At 41.1% G+C, this 8787-nt stretch overlaps 1 non-coding gene across 1 annotated transcript; it reads right to left on the reverse strand.

Annotated features, from left to right (window-relative positions):
* Positions 1-309: 309 nt before the first annotated feature.
* TRNAG-CCC (transfer RNA glycine (anticodon CCC)) lies at positions 310-382 on the reverse strand. Its single transcript has one exon. It is a non-coding gene; the product is annotated as a tRNA-Gly (tRNA).
* Positions 383-8787: the final 8405 nt, after the last annotated feature.

The following is an 8787-nucleotide window of genomic DNA, read 5'->3' on the forward strand; positions in this document are numbered from 1 at the left end:
GGGCAGGCAGCTATGAAGATAATGATCAGAGCAGTTTTGAACCTATGGGCATGGGTGACAGGAGTCTTCCATAGGCAGAATTTCTTCTCTCCAACTGTTCATTGCTAGTATTGATACATAAAAACCTGATTAATGTTTGTATACTGAACTTGCATTCTGAAACCTTACTAAGTTCACTTATCTTTTCTTTCTTTTTATAAAAAAATCATTTATTTATTTATTTTGGCTGCTCTGGGTCTTAGTTGCAACATGTGGGATCTTCTTTGTGGCATGCGGGCTTCTTAGTTGTGGCATGCATGTGGGATCTAGTTCCCCAGCCAGGGATCGAACCTGGGCCCCCTGCATTGGGAGTGTGGAGTCTTACCCACTGGACCACCAGGGAAGTACCTCACTTATTTTCTTCTAGTAGGTGTTTTGTAGTTTCTTTTGAATTTTCTGCACAGATAATCCTGTTGTCTAGAAATAGTGATAGTTTTATTTTTTCCTTTCTAATATAAATGCATTCTGTTCCTTTTTCTTCACATATCACACGAGCTGGGACCTCCATCATGATGTTAATTCAGAGAAGTTTGAGTGTGCATCCTTGCATTGTTATTTATCTTATTTATTGACTTTTTCCATGTTAATGTCAGTGCCATAAGGCAGGGCATAAAGGTGAGGCTATTTCTTGGTATAATTCTCTACTTTATCTCCAATGCCAGTAGCACTGGAGATAAATAAATATTTATAATATTTATTGATATTCATCAGTAAATATTTGATGAACAAATTATTTGGTTGGTTGGTTTGTTTTCGTTCTCTTGAGGTAGTTTTAGTCTCTGTATTTTAGCCTGTAAACTCAGATTCTCACGTCATATCACAAACTGAAGACCAGATCCCAGGCTGGTGAGTTTAGAAGAGGGAGGATGAGGTCCAGGCTGGAGTGCCAGGCGCCTAGAACCACTGTGGACTATTTGTATTTGCTGGCACCGCACCAAGCACATCTCCCTTAGAGAGAAGCAGCACAGGGGGCAGGCAGCTTCCTCAGGTTGAAATACACCTATTCTGGGGTTTGAAGACAGTGGTTGGGGGTGAAGGTTTAAGAGCAGGTGGCCATTCTCACTGACTCATATCCCAGCAGGGATTTCCAGCAATCTTCATATTACTCCAAGTATACCTGCATAGGTGGTCTGCGTTGTCCTTGATATTTGTGCAGTTAGGGTCATGGAGGGGAGGCTTAAAAATATTTTCTTCAATCCCTTTACCGCTACCCCCAGCTGTTGTGCTCCGGCTATCATAGTGCACGGTTGACTCCTGCCTCTTCCCTGCTACACTCACACAAACACTAGTTCAAGGCAGTTTTAGTTTTCAGGGTATTCTCTCCTTCTCTCTCTTTCTCTGCTCTTTCCTCTCTCCCCCCTTCTTTCTTCCTTCCCTCCTTCTCCCCCTCTCTCTCCCCCTTTTTCTTTCTTTCATTTCCTAAGTAAAAATTTTAACTCTGGAAAGTTTCAAATAGATGTACAGAGAAGAGTGTAATGGCCCTCGTGACCCTTGATCCAGCTTAAACAACTCTAGTTCGTGGTCAGTGCTGCTAAATTCACTCCTTCCTGGATGATTCTGAGGAAAATCCCAGACATCTCATCTGAGCAGGATTTGTATTGTGTCAATTTAGTGAAGCTGCTGCTGTGCTTTCCAGAATTCCCTGCCCTGCAGAGTTCCAGGTGAGTGTGGCACACAGACACACGCATGAGACTTGGAAGGTGAAAGAGAAGCTGCCATGTTTATCTTAGGCTGGAAGGGTCAGTTCAGGGCACGAGGTGCTGTTGCCGCTCACACATGGTGTCACTTTCCTTCTGTCGTGGGCAGAGCTGGGCTAGTGCTTCCCTGTGCTGGGAACCCTCCTTCTGCTTCTTCCATTTCTGGGCCAGGTGAGTGTCTACCCCCACACGAAGGCATTGCCTTGTCCTGTAGGATGCCCTGTCATTGACAGCGAAGGCTTGACTTCAGTGAGACCAATGTGGCTTCCAGTCCGTCCTTGCGTGGGTTTGGCCCATTCTTACAAGCTCCAGTTTTGCCTGTCTTCACCCATGTTATATCCATGTTTCCTTCTCAGCTGCCTTCTCTGAAGATTTCATTCTCTAGCACCAGACACACAAACAACGGCCTCACAGACTGTGTGACCAGCTCCCATCATTGCACAAAGTCAGTCAGAAGTACCATTTAAGGTAAACCTTCAAAAGGAATATGGTAGCAAAGACTGGAGGGTAGGACATGCTGGGTCCCTCTATCTGTATCTCCGAGTAGTCTGCTTCTCTGATTGAACCTTGAGTGAAACAATATCATTTCGTCTATAAATATCTGTGTCTATAAGAAGTCTAATAAATTTTTGTCTAAATAACAAAGCCCTAATGCCATGCCATTTTCTGAAACACAAGAAAAATTTAAAATGATTCTCTTCAAGTCCCCTCCACTGCCCCTCTCCCCCACCCACCAATTCCCACTTTAAGAATGTAATCTTCGACATAAATCACAGCAAAATACTTTTTGACCTACCTCCTAGAGTAATGGAAATAAAAACAAAAATAAACAAATGGGACCTAATGAACCTTAAAAGCTGTTTTTTTGCACAGGAAAGGAAACCATAAACAAGACGAAAAGACAACCCTCAGAATGGGAGAAAATATTTGCAAAAGGATTAATCTCCAAAATATACAAGCAGCTCATGCAGCTCAGTATCAAAAAAACAAACAACCCAATCCAAAAATGGGCCCAAGACCTAAATAGACATTTCTCCAAAGAAGACATACAGATGGCCAAGAAGCACGTGAAAAGCTGCTCAACATCACTAATTATTAGAGAAATGCAAATCAAAACGATAATGAGGTATCACCTCACACTGGTCACAATGGCCATCATCAAAAAATCTAGAAGCAATAAATGCTGGAGAGGGTGTGTAGAAAAGGGAACCCTCCTGCAGTGTTGGTGGGAATGTAAATTGATACAGCCACTATGGAGAACAGTATGGAGGTTCCTTAAAAAACTAAAAATAGAACTAACATATGACCGAGCAATCCCACTACTGGGTATATACCCTGAGAAAACCGTAATTCAAAAAGATTCATGTACCACAATGTTCATTGCAGCGCTATTTACGATAGCCAGGACATGGAAGCAACCTAAGTGTCCATCAACAGATGAATGGATAAAGAAGATGTGGCACATACATACAATGGAATATTACTCAGCCATAAAAAGGAATGAAATTGAGTTATTTGTAGTGAGGTGGATGGACCTAGAGACTGTCATACAGAGTGCAGTAAGTCAGAAAGAGAAAAAGAAATACTATATGCTAACGCATATATATGGACTCTAAAAAAACGGTACTGATGAACCTAGTGGCAGGGCAGGAATAAAGATGCAGATGTAAATAACAGACTTGAGGACATGGGGGGGACGGGGAAGCTGGGACGAAGTGAGAGAGTAGCATTGACATATATACACTACCAAATGTAAAGTGGCTAGTGGGAAGCTGCTGCATAGCACAGGGAGATCAGCTCGGTGCTTTGTGACTACCCAGAGGGGTGGGACAGGGAGGGTGGGAGGGAGGCTCAAGAGGGAGGGGATATGGGGATATATGCATACATATAGCGGATTCACTTTGTTGTACAGCAGAAACTAGTTCAACATTGTAAAACAATTATACTCCAGTAAAGATGAAAAATAAAAAGAATCTAACCTTCCTCAGTTTTTCCCAGAGAACTGATTTTGGGGGAGAAATTCATGTTACTTTTCTATCTTGACAGCCCACTAAAAATATATCATCTGATGAAATTTTATTAGCATTTCATTGCTTTAAACACTGTTATCGTCAATGAAAGATTAAGACATCAGATAGACTATAATAATGATACAGTATTTAAAAATTTTAATATATTTTATTTTATTTTTGGCTGTGTTGGGTCTTAGTTGTGGCACGCTGGATCTTCATGGCGGCATGTGGGATCTTTCATTGTGGTGTGGGGGCTTCTCTCTAGTTGTGGAGCGTGGGCTCTCTAGTTGTGGCATGTGGGCTCCAGAGCGAGTGGGCTGTGTAGTTTGCAGCACGTGGGCTCTCTAGTTTAGGCATACGATGAGCTCAGTAGTTGTGGTGCATGGGCTTAGTTGCCCTGCGGCATGTGGGATCTTAGTTGCCGGACCAGGAATCGAACCCGTGTCCCCTGCATTGGAAGGCGGATTCTTAACCACTGAACCACCAGAGAAGTCCATGAGATAGTATTATGAATGATTTGTGAAAAGCATTAGCCTGTTCAGAATTTCTTTTTTAAGGCAAATTTAAAAACAAATTAATTTTATTTTTGGCTGCGTTGGGTCTTCCTTGCTGCGTGTGGGCTTTCTCTGGTTGCGGCAAGCAGGGGCTGCTGTTCGTTGCGGTGCGCGGGCTTCTCATTGCGGTGGCTTCTCTTGTTGCAGAGCATGGGCTCTAGGCGCGTGGGCTTCAGTAGTTGTGGCTTGCGGGCTCTAGAGCACAGGCTCAGTAGTTGTGGCACATGGGCTTAGTTGCTCGGCGGCATGTGAGATCTTCCTGGACCAGGGCTTGAACGCTTGTCCCCTTCATTGGCAGGCAGATTCTTAACCACTGCACCACCAGGGAAATCCAAACATGATATTTTTAAAAGGACCTATATCTGTATTTAATTTATCAATTAACAGTTATATGGCAGCATTACTTAAAATGTCATAACGTCAGTGTAAACATTTCAAATCCATGTATTATTAAATTCTTCAGAAAGATTTTAATTATGTTAATTTATAATACCAACACCCTTTTGAATTTATACTAGTTCATTAATCTGAGAATATCCATATAATTGAATACAGGTATTGATAGTGCTTTTACAGTAAAGTAAAAAAAAAGAAAAAGTTATTGTGTGCCTTCCACAGGTAAATGAAACATACATAGAACTGGGGCTGACAGTGTTTAGAGGTACAGGTGAATAAACATAGAACAGGGTTGTATTTCTCTTATGTTTTCATCCTTTCTCACTCAAGGCTAGGGGGATTGCAGCCATTTGATTGAGATTTATTTGCAGCACAGGAACACGAGGGAAATAAAAAGTTTGTTTGGAATGACCTTTTAGTTTCACAGTTTAATCTATTGCTGTTTAAAAGGTACGTCTTCTCTAGCTCATGACATGCCCTTCCAGGTCCTAAAGTAGGACTCCCAGGGAAAATCAAAGTTAAAGAAGACAGATATCCATGTTCATATTTGCAAATGGGATAAATTCCCCCAGGGAGAAAGGAAGATATACCAGTTTTCAACAGTCTAGAGCAGTGTGCCAACATTATAGCTTGACAGTCGTACTGATACTACACTTTGAAAGCTAATAGCCACTAGAATTCTATTCATTTTAAGGATAAGCTTTCTCCCATAATACAACATAGTGTAACATAACAGCATCGCATAGCATAGTATACCAGTCTATGACCCTGTAATAGCCAAAGGAAGTAAAAGATATATATGTATATATAGCTTTATGTAATATATGTATATAACATGTTTTTCCTAGAATTATTAAATAATTCAACATTACTGAAAATTTCAAATAGTTCCTTCTGGTTTATAGCAGTTATTTAAAATATTATATTTAAGTCTGATTAAAAGTATACTTTATTTTCTTCTTGGCCATCACTCTAAAACCTACTTTTAAGCTCAAACTATGAAAACAGATACTTAGAATATGAGAATAAAGATACTCAGAGGGCAGAGTAAAAAAATAAAGTTTCTTATATTCATATTTTTCCACATCTAGTTAATGTTTTGAGGTTAGAAACTGAAATATAAACTGTAATATATTTGTAGGAGTAGATTATTAAACATTGTTTTCTTTCAATTCATTTGAGAGGGTTTTTGTTTTTTGTTTTGTCTTATTTTTTAGTACGTGATATGCCAGAATGTCCTGAGGCATGAATTTCTTTCAAAGAATCTACAGTTAAGTGGGAAGATAAGCCACACACATAAACTCAAGTATAATGTGCAAAGCGAGAAATACCATGAAAGAGATTCACACAGAGCACTTTGGAGTTCCGGGCAGGAGGGTGGAGTGGTGGGAGAGGGACTTGAAACCTTTGGTGGTGACAAGATAGGCTTGTCCAGTTCGATCAAGTGCATTTTCAAATAACAGAGTTAGTTGAAATAGCGACTATACAGGAAGAATATATGAAATAGGAAAATAGCGTAAAAAGCTATTTCTTGGTAAAACCAATCACTAATAACTTTTAATTTGTAAAAATCCTTATTTGCTTGAGAAAAAAGATTTAGATAATATGCGTAATAAAAGATAGAAAAAATTATGTTGATAGGTGTAGAAATGTCTGTATCTTGAAGACCTTAAAATAGTTTTGTAAACTATCACATCCTTTTTGTTTAATATACAGAAATAGTTTGAAAACTTAAAAACTCAGTATTCAAGATGATGACAATTAGCCTGGCAAAACTTGAAATCTGTACTTTCCTTGTCCCTTCAAAGTGTCATTTAACTTCCTCTGATTAAGCTTGTGGCATCAGTATTCAGGTTTATCACCTGTGCCTCGTAAAAACAAACGAATTCTTAGAAAGGAACAGTTTGGTAGATGGTAATGTTCAGTCAGAGTAAGACAGAGGAGGAGCAGAGATATATAATTAGGTGTGCTGAAACTCCATGGTTGACTGCTTAGCAAGGTTTTTTGTCCTCAGTAGAGTTGACTAATTAGAGAAAACTACAGATTTAGCAACAAACAAATGTGTGTGGCTTGCAAGGCGGGCTCTCCTCTGGCACCTACCTCATCCCTCCCACCGCTTTTCCCTTTGTTGCTACCCTGATCTACACAGGCTCCCAGGGAACAGCCCGTGCCGTTTCCCTCCATCCATCTTTGCTCCAAGTGTTCCCCGTCCCTGGAAGATCCTCACTTACCCTCCGCCTCCTTTGCACATTGAACTTCCCCTCAAGAGCCAGCTCCACTTGTTTCTTGTCCCCAAACCTACTCTCCTCCTGCTCTTTAATTAAACAAATAATTACATACTGAGTAGCAGCTAGATTCCAGGTGGTGTGCCCGGTGTGAGGCTCCAATTGCTAATAAGACGGGATTGCTCTTGGGAACCCAGGATCTAGCGGGGCATCCCTACGGTGGCCCACACCACCGTGAACTAACTCACCTGTTTCCAGGCATTCTTCTAGGAGATCTGACATAAATTCACCTGTTCAATCCTCACAGCCACCACGAGGTGGGTCCCATTCTCCTCCACCTAGGATGCAGATGACGTCATTGCAGACACAGCTCTGCCTGCCCCTTAAGAAGCCTGGCTCCTTCCATCTCCTGGGGACTTCACTCACATTTGCTGATTATCAGGTCCCTTGGATTCTTCTGTTTCTGCCTCTTGCCAAGCTTCTCCCTTCTGTTACTGTGAGCCTGTGAATTTGCTGCTCTGCTCCAGCTACCCTGCGCCTGTCCCAGTCAATGCAGGCTCTCAGGACTCTGGCCTTGGGCCTGAGACATCACTCTCCCTGCTGCACTTCACTTCAAGGAGGGGCCCGGCTGTTGCCTGTCTCCCTGTGGTGCTACTGAAACTAGGCAGTGATTTTTAATGAACTCTTCAAGGAGTATTTATGGAGTCCCTGCCTAAGGCCGGACATCATTCTCGGTGTCAGAGATGTAGTGGTGAAAAAGGCAAACAAGTCTTATTCCCTAGAATATATACTGGCGGGAAGATTAAAGTCAAACCCTTTTGTACCTTATTGTTCCAGGTGAAGTTTTCATTCCTGAGCCCAAAACAGAAGTTGCCTGGATTGTATCTCTTATAGTAAAATACAAACTAGCATTTCTTTTATGTTTACCACGAACCAGTCTCTATGTCAAGATATTCATTTTATTCATTTAGTTGTCTAATAATCCCACAAGGTCGGCATTGTTGTTATCCTCTTTTATTATTATTTTTTCTTTTATTTGTCATCCCATTTTAAAGATGAGAGAACTGGGGTTCGGAGTGGTGTAAGGCCATGAGGCTAGTAGGAAGGGCAGGATTCAGTACTTTCTCTCAGGTATCTTCCCAGATCTGCTTGGTAAATATCTTCAAGGGCAACAAGAGAAGAGGTGAGATGTGGAGAATAAAGAGGAGGCCAGAATGATACCTTTCACAGTGGGAAGAGGAGATAAGTTTGTTAGCAGAGAAGACCTATCCCTTGCTCTCTGGTGGTGCCCTGGGAAGTTGACAGGACCTCAGAAAGAAAGTATGCCAAAGGAAATCAAACCCTGGACAGCTTTTCAGCATTGACTAAAATTCTCATTTGCCACACATGGTACAGAGACAGAGACAGGCATCAGACTAGAAGGGTCCTTATGATCTTGAACCATGCAGTTACCAGCAGTGAACAATGAGGCTTAAGAATAAAGACCCCCTTCCCAATTTGGGGGTCACCACTGGGTTTGATCCTTTGAGGGAGTGAGATTCCTAATAATATTTGTACTTAAATTTCCTACCAGCCCAATAAAATGGAAGCTCAGAATGAGATTCACTTTTATTAAAGGAAATAAAGGCATGGCCGTATCTTACACATCTGAGTTTATGGTTTGAGATTCATCACTACTACACACAGATCTTGATGGAGTACAGATCTTGTGTCAAAAGCTATGCTATGTGTAGGATGCACAGAGGTGAATAAAAAGTAGTGATGTCTACAGTTAAGTGGACAAAACATATTAAATAAACAAATATGCAATTAAAAATACAAATTTTGAGAAGTGTAATAAATATCTAGGATGCTATGAGAGAGG

Source organism: Lipotes vexillifer, unplaced genomic scaffold (genome assembly GCF_000442215.2).
Source record: "Lipotes vexillifer unplaced genomic scaffold, Lipotes_vexillifer_v1.1 scaffold550, whole genome shotgun sequence".
In the NCBI taxonomy this organism is placed as follows: domain Eukaryota; kingdom Metazoa; phylum Chordata; class Mammalia; order Artiodactyla; family Lipotidae; genus Lipotes; species Lipotes vexillifer.